Here is a 14527-nt window from a genome sequence, read left to right as displayed (position 1 = left end):
TATTTTGTTTAAATTACTATATTCTAAGTAGATTCTAATAAAGATGGTTTTAACATCAAAACAGACTCCAGGTGTAGCCTATTGCTGCTGTTCGTTTCTAAAGTGTAACAATTCATAACAAAATTTGGGCCTGCGTCTGGGATATGAACAGATTTGGGGGCGTAGTCATTAATTATCGATTTAATTGGGGAAATTCCTTTTGATTTATTTGTGTGTGGAAAATCAGCAGCAATAGATGTTGATAGTTGTCAGGAAGCGCCAACCTCTGAGGCATTAGAGCACATCAGAAGGGTTGAGTTGTTGAGCATTACGAAAAGGTTAAAACTTGCTAAGGGGAAATCGACAATGAGGAGGGCACAGATGGAGAGTGTAATAGCCGAACATTATGTATCTGAGGGTGTGTTTAAAGTGGACGAGTTGGAGGTGTTTCCTGAACGTAAACCTGCTGAGATTGAGCTCCAGTACAAGTGAAATAATTAAATGCGGAGGCTGCGGAAAGGCAGAGGCAGTTTGAGGCTAGAAAGGCAGAAAAACAGAGGGAGGAAGTAGAAAGGCAGAGGTTGTTCGAGCTGGAAAAGATAGAGAGATTGCAGCAAAGGGGTCGAGTGTTAGAGTCTGGCGATAAGTTTAAGGCCAGTCGGGAAGTTAAATTGGTCCCTCCGTTTGACGAAACAGAGGTTGATAATTACTTTCAGTATTTTAAGAAGGTTGCTCAGAGTTTTAAAGTGGCCAAACGAGGGGTGGACTATTCTCTTACAAAGTGTAGTTAAAGGGAATGCTCAGCAAGCCTCTTCTGCTTTGACAGTTGATGAAGCAGCTGATTATGACATTGTGAAACAAGCTGTGCTCAAAGCTTACGAGTTGTTCCCAGAATCATACAGGCAGGCAAACGTTTAGAAATTTGAGGAAGTTTGTGAACCAAACTTATATGGAACATGCTTATGAAGAGTTTGTGTGTTTTAACCACTGGTACATATATAAAAATATAAACGATGATTTTCACAGCTTGTAAGAGTTGGTTTTAAGTGAAGAATTCAGAGGGTGCGTGCCTGTTGACATAAAGAGATATTTAGATGAAAAGGATGCTGCCACTTTGCAGGAGTCTGCTGAATTAGCAGATGAGTTTGCTTTAACTCATAATGTTAAGTTTATCCCGAATAAGAGCTTCCAAAAGAGTAGCAGGGATTACCAGTGTAATCCAGAAATTAAAGCTGGGACTAGTGACAAAAGTAAGGATGAAGGGAAGCAGTTGAAGGAGAAATATTCTGGTCTTACTTGTTACTATTGTAAGAAAGCTGGTCATATGATGGCTAATTGTTGCCTCCTGGGGAAGAAAAAGGAAAAGGAGGCAGTCCCGAATGCCTGTGATCAGTCTGTTGAAGCACCTGTAAACCCACAGGTTTCTGAACATTCTGTTTGAGTCTCAGTTAAGGAAAAAGTAAAAGGAGGCAGTCCCGAATGACTGTGTTCAGTATGTTGAAGCACCTGTAAACCCACAGGGTTCTGAACATTCTGTTTGAGGCTCAGATAGGAAATAAGAAAAGGAAGCAGTCCCGAATGCCTGTGATCAGTCTGTTGAAGCACCTGTAAACCCACAGGGCTCTGAACATGCTGTTGAGGCTCAGATAAGGATTTGAGAGGTCTGACCCAGTTAAGAAGAGATTCGATCATTTTACGTCAGATGGGATTGTATTATTAAAGGAAGGGTCAACCCCGGTACCACTGAAAATTGTTTGAGATACAGGGGCTTCTCAGTCACTTATATGAGACAGCATTCCAAAGTTTGGTGATGAGACTGAAACAGGTGAGGGACCTGTTAAAATCGGATTGTGCTCCAGTTTACCGGTGGGAAGATGTTACTTTGCTGTTAGGGTAGGACCTGGCAGATGGTAAACTTGTTCCTGCATTGCTGTTGATATCTAACCCAACCACCGACGACCCACAGATGGATTTTAACATTTATCCTTCCTGCCAAGTAACTCGAAGTATGGTTAAAATGTCTGCCGACGCAGACGGTTCTGTGCAGCATGATTCTGATACCCATGATAGCCAAAATCGGGATGCAGGTTATGATGAATGTCAGGGAGTTTTCTGCCTTCATTGTTTCAACAGGATTCAGGTAGTAAGTCTGATTAGAAAGATTTATCCCTGTCTAGGAAGGAGTTTATAGCAGAACAGAACCGAGACCCTGAGATTGAAGCTTTAAAAGAAACAGCTCTCTCAGATGATGTGATTAAGAAAGTGCCAGTAGGGTATTATCTCATGATGGAGTGTTAATGAGGAAGTGGAGGCCACCTCCTATACCAGCGAGTGAGGAATGGGAAATTGTTCACCAAGGTGTAGTTCCTAAAGTTTATAGGGCGAAGTTTTCACTTTGGACCACAGTATACCCTTAGGTGGCCATATTGGAATGAATATAACTGTAAACAGGTTTATGAAATAATTGTACTGGCCTAATTTGAGGAAAGATGTGACCTTTTTCAAACATGTCACACTTGTCCATTTGTGGGTAAACCCCACCAGGTCACCCCAGTGGCCCCACTGTGGTCTATACCTGCATTCGGTGAACCCTTGTCTAAAGTTATAGTGGATTCTGTTGGCCCATTGCCAAAGTCTAAAGCTGGCCATCAGTATCTGCTAACTATAATGTGTACTGCATCCAGATCCCCAGACGCAATACCTCTCAGAAATATTAAAGCTAAAACTGTAGCGAAAGTTCTTACCAAGCTGTTTTTTTTAAAAACATTTTCTGGTTTGTCTAAAGAAATCCAGAATGAACACGGAAGAAATTTTACACCTGGATTATTTCAGGAGGTAGCTTATGAACTAGGAGCTGAACAAATAACATCATCTGCGTACCATCTGGAATCAGAAGGGCTGCAGAAAGTTTTCATTCTACACTCAAAACAATGATTAATACATACTGTATTGAAAATGGAAAGACTGCGATGAAGGAATATATTTGCTTTTGTTCTCAGTAAGAGTGGCGGTACAGGATCACTGGGCTTTAGTTCACTTGACCTATTTGGTTGTAGACTGAGGGGACCTTTGACTTGTTAACGAAACAGTGGATTGATGGGGATGTACATGTTAACTTCTTAGACTATGTTTTGAAGTTCAATAATAAACTACACCAAGCGTGTAGTCTCGTCAGACAAAACTTAAAGATTTCTCAAAACAAAATGAAGTGTTGGTTTGATAAGCGGGCTTGTGGAAGAAAATACCAGGTGGGGGATATCTTAACTTACCTCCAGTGTTGACGAATCCACTCCAGGTGAAATTCAATGGACCGTATGAAATAGGCTCTCAAATTAATGATGCGAATTATGTTATTAAAACACCCGACTGATGTAACTAATACAAGTTGTACAGATAAATATGATAAAGCCTTAATTTGACAAACAGGCACCATCTGTGAGTGTTGTTGTCAAAACATATGCATCTGGTAACCCTGAGAATGAAACAAGTGACTCGTCTGAGACTTTTCACAAGCCAAACATGGTCCCAGTTAGGCTAATGTACTCGGTTGTTCCAGAAAACATTGATAACAAGTTGGGTCATCTGCAGCCAAAGCAACATCCACAGCTGAAGGAATTAATTCTGAAGTTTAAAGATTTATTTCCTTATGTTCCCAAGCAAACTACGGTCGCAGTACATGATGTAGATATTGGTCAAGCCAAACCGATTAAACAACACCCATATCGCATGACCGTAGAAAAGTGTAAATTAGCAGAGCAAGAAATTGAAAATATGCTGGCAAATGGTATTATTAATCATTCAGCATTCGATTGGAGCTCACCTTGCATTATTGTGCACAAACCTGATGGTAGTGTTAGATTTTGCACTGATTATAGGAAGGTAAATGCAGCAACAAAAAGAGATGCCTATCCTATCCCTAGGGTGGATGATTGCATCGATAAAGTTGGAAAAGCTAAACTTCCAACAAAGATTGATCTGTTGAAAGGGTATTGGTGTGTTCCATTGATGCAGAGAGGTGGAGAAATTTCTGCGTTTGTGACAGCACCTGGGTTGTATGAATACAATGTTTTACCTTTTGGAAGGAAAAATGCTCCAGTAACATTCCAGAGAATGAATGATTCTGTAATTCGAGGGTTAGAACACACAGATCCCTATATTGATGACTTAGTCACAGGGAGTGGCACTTGGGAAGAGCATATCTCTGCAGTAGAAAAGCTGTTTGACAGGCTTTCCCAGGCCAGCCCTACAGGTAACTTGGCTAAGAGTGAATTTTGCCATGCCACTGTGACCTATCTTGGCTATGTTGTAGCTCAAGGCAAGTGGGCTCCTGTTCAGGCAAAAGTCCAGGCAATTTCTGAAGTTCCTATTCTGACTGGTAAGAAGGCTCTTAGAAGGTTTTTGGGAATGGATGGATATTATCGTAAGTTCTGTAAGAACTTTGCTGATATCGCTCTTCCTCTGACTAATCTCCTGTAGAAGGGTGAAAAGTTTCTTCGGAGCGAACCTCGTCAGTAGGCATTTGATCGATTGAATGCCGTTTTTATGTTATTCACCTCTGCTCTGACTTTACAAAGCCATTTTCTATAGCTGTGGACGCCAGTGATGAAGCTGCCGGGGCAGTGTTATTACAAAAAGATGATGATGATGTTGAACAGCCTGTAGCTTACCTTTCGAAAAAATTCAATGAGCATCAAAGAAATTATTCCACCTTAGCGATTTATTTTTGACATTTAAGAAAAACCTGGACAGGTATATGGATGAGAGCCGTTTGGGTTCATATGGCCCAGGCGCAGGTCAGTGGGACTAGGCAGAAAAATGGTTCGGCACAGCCAAGAAGGACCAAAAGGCCTGTTTCTATGCTGTAATGTTCTATGGTTCTTAGAGAAAGAGTTGTTGTCACTCATCTTGACTTTGCGGCATTTCGATGTCTGTGTTTGTCCTGAGAAGAAACCTCTTGCAGTTTATACTGATCATAATCTGTTGGTGTTTTTGATTCAACTAATGGGCAAAACCAGACGATTGTTAAACTAGAGTCTGATTTTGCAAGAATATGGTATTGTGATAACGCATATGAAAAGCACGGACAATATCATTGCCGATTGTCTTTCCAGATAAATGTTTTGTGTGAGGGGAAGTGTTATGAATCCCTAAGTTTCGTTTGCTGTGGACTGTCACTTTAAGAGTGTGCCTGAGTGAGGTGGGGACTAACAATGACGTCAGCCGTTGACTTTCTCAGCTCACTTTCGATTTTTACAGAGAGAGAGCTCAAGGAGGCGGGACTCTCTGACTTGCAGCTTGTTTACATTACTCGCAGCTTGTTTCGTTTTAAGCGAGGACACAGACACTCACAGTCAGAAGGACGCAAAGAAAGAGAACAAAAGGATTTGGACAAGGAAGCTAGTGGCCAATGGTCACTGTTTGGAACTCTCCTGTGCCCACAAGGGCGGTTTGATTATCGATCCAGTGCACATCGAATGTGCGCCTGTCACCTCAAATAATCCACAGGAGCGGATTTTGTTTGGGGAATCCTGTGGTGACCACTTACGTGTTAACCCTTGCCTGGGTATGTGGTGTGGAGATTCACTTGAAGACGATATCCCCTAGGAAATCTGAAATTCAAACAACAACACAAACAAAATGCTGGTGGAACACAGCAGGCCAGGCAGCATATATAGGGTGAAGCGCTGCCGACGTTTCAGGCAGAGACCCTTCGTCAGGACTAACCGAAAGGAAAGATAGTAAGAGATTTGAAAGTAGTGGGGTGAGGGGGAAATGCGAAATGATAGGAGAAGACCGGAAGTGGTGGGATGAAGCTAAAAGCTGGAAAGGTGATTGGTGAAAGTGATACAGAACTGGAGAAGGGAAAGAATCATGGAACGGGAGGCCTCTGGAGAAAGAAAGGGGGGGGCAGATGGATAACTGGTAATCAACTAAATATGTCTGGGATAGGGTAAGAAGGGGAGGAGGAGCATTAATGGAAGTTAGAGAAGTCAATGTTCATGCCATCAGGTTGGAGGCTACCCAGCCGGTAGATAGGGTGTTGTTCCTCCAACCTGAGTTTGGATTCATTTTGACAATAGAGGAGCGCATAGATAGACATATCAGAATGGGAATGGGACGTGTAATTAAAATGTCTAACTTCCGTTAATGCTCCTCCTCCCCTTGTTACCCTATCCCTGATATATTTAGTTGATTACCTGCTCTCCATCTGCCCCCCCCCCTTTCTCCCGAGGCCTCCTGTTCCATGATCCTTTCCCTTCTCCAGCTCTGTATCACTTTCGCCAATCACCTTTCCAGCTCTTAGCTTCATCCCACCTCCTCCGGTCTTCTCCTGTCATTTCTCATTTCCCCCCCCCCCCCACGACTTTCAAATCTCTTACTATTTTCCCTTTAGGTTAGTCCTGACGAAGGGTCTCGGTCCGAAACTTCGACAGCGCTTCTCCCTATAGATGCTGCCTGGCCTGCTGTGTTCCACCAGCATTTTGTGTTGATCCCTGTGACAAGTCACTTTCGATTATCATTCGTATGTGGATTTGGAACGGCTGTTCACCTACTGTGAATTTGGGAGCGATTCGCTTATTCATCTAATCTTATGTAACTCTCGCTTCGGCTGGCAGCTTAAAATAGGAGGTGATAGTCCCCTCCCCACCCAGCCAAACTTCAGAAATCTCATTTGGGTGGATGCTGCGTGATGTGTCCCCTGTTACAAATCAGTACTGTACCCCGAAATAACAAATGGTACACAACATTTGATTAAACAATTGAGCTTTATAATTCTTACTTTGACTGAGGCAAAGATGTACAGTGTATCGGTAAAGTTTCCTGTAACATTTGACTTCATTGTGAAGTCTTATCTTGCACCTTCTATCTCACTGAGTTTTCCAAGAATCAGTTTCTGTTTGCTAGAACGACACAAGGTTTAATTGAATGCAGCACCTGGTGGGTTAAGAGTTATAAGCTACGATCGTAGGGCATGGCAGGATAGATTCTAGCATTTTGTTACGAACAGTAACACTTTAGAAACGAACCAGCAGGAACAGACTGCACCTGGAGTCTGGTTTTAGAAACATAGAAACATAGAAAATAGGTGTAGAGGTAGGCCATTCGGCCCTTCGAGCCTGCACCGCCATTCAGTATGATCATGGCTGATCATCCAAATCAGAACCCTGTACCTGCTTTCTCTCCATACCCCCGATCCCTTTAGCCACAACGGCCATATCTAACTCCCTCTTAAATATAGCCAATGAACCGGTCTCATCTGTTTCCTGTGGCAGAGAATTCCACAAAGTCACCACTCTCTGTGTGAAGAAGTTTTTCCTCATCTCGGTCCTAAAAGGCTTCCAATTTATCCTTAAACTGTGACCCCTCATTCTGGACTTCCCCAACATCGGAAACAATCTTCCTGCATTTAGCCTGTCCATTCCCTTTAGAATTTTATATGTTTCAATAAGATTCCCCCTCAATCTTCTAAATTCCAGTGAGTATAAGCCTAGTCGATCCAGTTTTTCTTTATATGAAAGTCCTGCCATCCCAGGAATCAATCTGGTGAACCTTCCCTGTACTCCCTCTTTGGCAAGAATGTCTTTCCTCAGATTAGGGGACCAAAACTGCACACAATATTCTAGGTGCGGTCTCACCAAGGCTTTGTACAACTGCAGTAGAACCTCCCTGCTCCTGTACTCAAATCCTTTTGCTATGAATGCCAACATACCATTTGCCTTTTTCACTGCCTGCTGTACCTGCATGCCCACCTTCAATGACTGGTGTACAATGACAACCAGGTCTCGTTGCACCTCCCCTTTTCCTAATCGGCCACCGTTCAGATAATAATCTGTTTTCATATTTTTGCAACCAAAGTGGATAACCTCACATTTATCCACATTCAATTGCATCTGCCATGAATTTGCCCACTCAACTAAACTATCCAAGTCACCCTGCATCCTTTTACCATCCTCCTCACAGCTAACACCGCCGCCCAGCTTCGCGTCATCTGCAAACTTGGAGTTGCTGCATTTAATTTCCTCGTCTAAATAATTAATATATATTGTAAACAACTGGGGTCCCAGCACTGAGCATTGCGGTACCCCACTAGTCCCTGCCTGCCATTCTGAAAAAGTCCCATTTACTCCCACTCTTTGCTTCCTGTCTGCCAACCAATTCTCTATCCACATCAATACCATACCCCCAATACCGTGTGCTTGATGTTTGCACACTAATCTCCTTGTGGGACCTTGTCAAAAGCCTTTTGAAATCTAAATATACCACATCCACTGGCTCTCTCCTATCCATTCTACTAGTTACATCTTTAAAAAATTCTGTGAGATTCGTCAGACATGATTTTCCTTTCACAAATCCATGCTGACTTTGTCCGATGATTTCACCTCTTTCCAGGTGTGCTGTTATCACATCTTTGAAAACCGACTCGAGCATTTTCCCCACCACCGACGTCAGACTAACCGGTCTATAATTCCCCGGTTTTTCTTACCCTCCTTTTTTAAAAAGTGGGGTTACATTAGCCACCCTCCAATCCTCAGGAACTAATCCAGAATCTGAGGAGTTTTGAAAAATTATCATTACTGCATCCACTATTTCTTGGGCTATTTCCTTAAGCACTCTGGGATGCAGACCATCTGGCCCTGTGGATTTATCTGCCTTTAATCCCTTCAATTTACCTAACACCACTTCCTTACTAACATGTATTTCCCTCAGTTCCTCCATCTCACTAGAACCTCGGTCCCCTACTATTTCCGGAAGATTATTTATGTCCTCCTTAGTGAAGACAAAACCAAAGTAGTTATTCAATTTGTCTGCCATGTCTTTGCTCCCTATGACCAATTCACCTGTTTCTGACTGTAAAGGACCTACATTTGTCTTGACCAATCTTTTTCTTTTCACTCATCTATAAAAGCTTTTACAGTCAGTTTTTATATTCCCTGCCAGCTTTCTCTCATAATCTTTTGTCCCTTTCCTAATTAATCCCTGGTCTCTGACTTTCTCCGAGTCATCAGATGCGCCGCTTTATTTTTTGCTAATTTATATGTTTCTGCTTTGGACTTGATACTATCCCTAATTTCCCTTGTCAGCCACGGGGGCACTACCTACCCTGGTATATTCTTTTGCCAAGCTGGGCTGAATAATTGTTGTAGTACATCCATGCGATCTTTAAATGCTTGCCATTGTATATCCACCGTCAACCCTTTAAGTATAATTTGCCAGTCTATCCTAGCTAATTCACGTCTCATACCTTCAAATTTACCCTTCTTTAAGTTCAGAACTTTTGTTTCTGAATTAATTATGTCAATCTCCATCTTAATGAACAATTCCACCATATTATGGTCACTCTTACCCAAGGGGGCTCGCACAACAAAATTGCTAACTTACCCTTCCTCATTGCTCAATACCCAATCTAGAATGGCCTGCTCTCTAGTTGGTTCCTCGACATGTTAGTTCAGAAAACCATCCCGCATAAATTCCAAGAAATCCTCTTCCTCAGCACCCTTACCAATTTGGTTCACCCAATCTATATGTAGACTGAAGTCACCCATTATATCTACTGTTCCTTTATTGCACGCATTTCTAATTTCCTGTTTAATGCCATCTCCAACCTCACTACTACTGTTAGCTGGCCCGTACACAACTCCCACCAGCGTTTTCTGCCCCTTATTCTTATGCAGCTCTACCCATATCGATTCCACATCCTCCAGGCTAATGTCCTTCCTTTCTATTGCGTTAATCTCCTCTCTAACCAGCAATGCTACCGCACCTCCTTTTCTTACCTGTCTATCCCTCCTGATTATTGAATATCCCTGGATGTTGAGCTCCCATCCTTGGTCACCCTGGAGCCATGTTTTTGATCCCAACTATATCATATGCATTAATAACTATTTGCACATTCAATTCATCCACCTTGTTACGAATGCTCCTCGCATTGACACACAAAGCCTTCAGGTTTGTTGTCACAACACTCTTAGCCCTTATACAATTATGTTGAAAAGTGGCTCTTTTTGCTTTTTGCCCTGGATTTCCCTGCCTGCCACTTTTACTTTTCACTTTACTACTTTTTGCTTCTACCCTCATTTTACAACCCTCTGTCTCTCTGCACTTGTTCCCATCCCCCTGCCACATCAGTTTAAATCCTCCTGAACAGCAGTAGCAAACGCTCCCCCTAGGACATTGGTTCCAGTCCAGCCGAGGTGCAGACATACCGGTCCCACCTCCCCCAGAACTGGTTACAATGCCCCAGAAATTTGAATCCCTCCTCCTTGCACCATTTTGCAATCCACGTATTCATCTGAAATATCTTCCTATTTCTACTCTGACTAGCACGTTTTTTCATGTTAAAATCACTATCTTCATTCGTATCTACTTACAATATAGTAACTTAAGCAAGATGTGTGTGTATATGTATGTGTAATTATAACTCCCAAACTATTGAGCTCGGTGGTTGGCTGGTTGGCTTAGAGCCTTGAGGTGGTAAAGTATGAAAGTGTAGTTCATTCACGGAATAAGGGATGGGAGAGAGAAAATTGTAATCCAGGGCAAATGCAGAGAGAAGGCAATTACGTTGAATTCCATAGGGTCCACTGTGGTAAAATGAGATAGCAGTCTTCGTAGGTTTTATCCGTCGCCGTTCCAAATCCACATATGAATTATCACCGAAAGTGACTTGTCACAGGGATCAACAACACACACAAAATGCTGGTGGAACACAGCAGGCCTGGCAGCTTCTATAGGGAGAAGCGCTCTCGACGTTTCGGGTTTAGACCCTTCCTCAGGACTAACCGAAAGGAAAGATGGTAACAGAGTTGAAAGTAGTGGGGGGGGGGGGGAAATGCGAAATGATAGGAGAAGACCAGAGGATCATTGGACGGGAGGCCTCGGAAGAAGGAAAGGGGGGTGGGACACCAGAGGGAGATGGAGAACATGCAAACAACTAAATATGTCAGGGATGGGGGAGTAGGGGCATTAACGGAAGTTAGAGAAGTCAATGTTCGTGCCATCAGGTTGGATGCTACCCAGCCGGTATATAAGGTGTTGTTCCTCCAACCTGATGGTATGAACATTTTGACAATAGAGGAGGCCATGTATAGACATATCAGAATGGGAATGGGACGTGTAATTAAAATGTCTAACTTCCGTTAATGCCCTCCTCCCTTCTTACCCCATCCCTGACATATTTAGTTGTTTACCTGTTCGCCATCTCCTCCCTCTCCTTTCTTTCTCCCCAGGCCTCCCGTCCAATGATCTTTTCCCTTCAGCTCTGTATCATTTTCGCCAATCACCTTTCCAGCTCTTAGCTTCATCCCACCCCCTCCGGTCACCTCCTATCATTTCGCATTTTCTCCTCCCCCCACTACTTTCAAATCTCTTACAATCTTACTTTCGGTTAGTCCTGACGAAGGGTCTCGGCCCGAAACGTCGACAGCGCTTCTCCCTATGGATGCTGCCTGGCCTGCTGTGTTCAACCAGCATTTTGTGTGTGCTGTTGTTTGAATTTCCAGCATCTGCAGATTTCCTCGTGTTTGCTTTTAGGGATATCGGCTTCAAGTGAATCGCCAGACCACATACCCAGGCAAGGGATAACACATAAGTGCTCTCCACAGGATTCCCCAAACAAAACCCACTCCTGTGGATTATTCGAGGTGACAGGTACTCTTTCGATGTGCACTGGATCGATAGTCAAACCACCCTTGTGGGCACAGGAGAGTTCCAAACAGTGACCCTTGGCCATTAGTTTCCTTGTCTAAATCCTTTTGTTCTCTTTCTTTGCGTCCTTCTGACTGTGAGTGTCTGTGTCCTCGCTTAAAACTAAACAAACTGCAAGTAATGTAAACAAGCTGCAAGTCAGACAGTCCCGCCTCCTTGATCTCTCTCTCTCTGTACAAATCAATAATGAGCTGAGAAGGTCAGTGGCTGACGTCATTGTTAGTCCCCACCACATTCAGGTACTCTCTTAAAGTGACAGTCCACAGAAAACGAAACCCAGGGATTCATAACACATCACCTCCCCCCCAAAAAATTTATTTTTGCTCAGGAGATTAGTCAGAGGAAGAGTGATATCAGTAAATTTCTTGGTGAACTTTATCCAACCATTCCCAGAAACCTTCTAAGAGCCTTCTTACCAGTCGAAACAGGAACTTCAGAAATTGCCTGGACTTTTGCCTGAACAGGAGCCAACTTGCTTTGACCTACAACATAGCCAAGATAAGTCACAGTGGCATGACAAAATTCACTCTTAGCTAATTGTAAGGCTGACCTGCGAAAACCTGTCAAACAGCTTCTCTACTGCAGAGATATGCTCTTCCCAAGTGTCACTCCCTGTGACTAAGTCATCAATATAGGCATCTGTGTGTTCTGACCCTCGAATTACAGAATTAAACGTTCTCTGGAATGATCCTGGACCATTTTTTTTTCCATTCCAAACGGCAAAACATTGTATTCATACGACTCAGAAGGTGTCACAAACGCAGAAATTTCTCTACCTCTCTCCATCAATGGAACACACCAATACCCTTTCAACAGATCAACCTTTGTTGTAAATTTAGCTTTTCCAACGTTATCGATGCAATCATCCACCCTAGGGATAGGATAGGCATCTCTTTTTGTTACTGCATTTACCTTCCTACAATCAGTGCAAAATCTAACACTACCATCAGGTTTGTGCACAATAATGCAGGGTGAGCTCCAATCTGATGCTGAAGGACTAATAATACCATTTGCCAGCATATTTTTAATTTCTTGCTCTGCCAATTTACACTTTTCTACGTTCATGCAATATGGGTATTGTTTAATCGGTTTGGCTTGACCAATATCTACATCATGTTCTGCGACCGTGGTTTGCTTGGGAACATCGGGAAATAAATCTTTAAACTTCAGAATTAATTCCTTCAGCTGTTGTTGTTGCTTTGGCTGCAGGTGAGCCAACCTGTTATCAATGTTTTCTAGAACAACCGAGTTCATTAGCCTAACTGGGACCATGTTTGGCTTGTGAAAAGTCTCAGACGAGTCAATTGTTTCATTCTCAGGGTTACCAGATTCATATGTTTTGACAACAACACTCACAGATGGTGCCTGTTTGTCAAAATAAGGCTTTATCATATTTATGTGTACAACCTGTGTTAGTTTACGTCAGTCGGGCGTTTTAATAACATAATTCACAACATTAATTTGAGAGCCTATTTCATACTGTTCGTTGAATTTCACGTGGAGTAGATTCGTCAACATTGGAGATAAAATAAGATAAGATAAGATATCCCCCACCTGGTATTTTCTTTCGCAAGCCCGTTTATCAAACCAACATTTCATTTTGTTTTGAGAAATCTTTAAGTTTTGTCTCACTGGACTACACGCTTGGTGTAGTTATTTTTGAACTTCAAAACATAGTCTAACAAGTTAACATGTACATCTTCATCAATCCACTGTTCCTTTAACAAGGTCAAAGGTCTCCTTTGTCTACAACCAAATACAAGTTCAAATGCACTAAAGCCTAGTGATTCTGTACTGACTCTCTTACTGAGAACAAAAGCAAATATATTCCTTCGTTCCAGTCTTTCCATTTTCAACACAGTATTTCTTAATCATTGGTTTGAGTGTGATTCCAGATGGTACGCAGATGCCGTTATTTGTTCAGCTCCTAGTTCATAAACTACCTACTGAAATAATCCAGGTGTAAAATTACTTTCTTGATCAGACTGGATTTATTTAGGCAATCCAGAAAAAGTAGAAAAACAATTTGGTAAGAGCCTTCGCCGCAGTTTTAGCTTTACTATTTCTGAAAGGTATTGCCTCTGGGAATCTGGATGCAGTATACATAATACTTTGTAGTTACTGATGGCTAGGTTTAGGCTTTGGCAATGGGCCAACATAATCCACTATAACTTTAGAAAAGGGTTCACCAAATGCAGGTATAGACCACAGTGAGGCCACTGCGGTGACCTGTTGGGGTTTACCCACAAATGGACAAGTGTGGCAGGTTTGCAAAAGGATAGATAGATAGATAGATAGATAGATAGATAGATAGATAGATAGATAGATAGATAGATAGATAGATAGATAGATAGATAGATAGATAGATACTTTATTCATCCCCATGGAGAAAGTCAACTTTTTTTCCACTGTCCCATACACTTGTTGTAGCAAAACTAATTACATACAATACTTAACTCAGTAAAAAAATATGATATGCATCAAAATCACCGTCTCAAAAAGCATTAATAATAGCTTTTAAAAAGTTCTTAAGTCCTGGCGGTAGAATTGTAAAGCCTAATGGCATTGGGGAGTATTGACCTCTTCATCCTGTCTGAGGAGCATTGCATCGATAGTAACCTGTCACTGAAACTGCTTCTCTGTCTCTGGATGGTGCTATGTAGAGGATATTCAGAGTTATCCATAATTGACCGTAGCCTACTCAGCGCCCTTCGCTCAGCTACCGATGTTAAACTCTCCAGTACTTTGCCCACGACAGAGCCCGCCTTCCTTACCAGCTTATTAAGACGTGAGGCGTCCCTCTTCTTAATGCTTCCTCCCCAACACGCCACCACAAAGAAGA

This window comes from Hemitrygon akajei, unplaced genomic scaffold, assembly GCF_048418815.1.
Source record: "Hemitrygon akajei unplaced genomic scaffold, sHemAka1.3 Scf000047, whole genome shotgun sequence".
NCBI lineage: Eukaryota > Metazoa > Chordata > Chondrichthyes > Myliobatiformes > Dasyatidae > Hemitrygon > Hemitrygon akajei.
The sequence above is the reverse complement of the archived record's forward strand: the minus strand, read 5'-3'. Positions refer to the sequence as shown.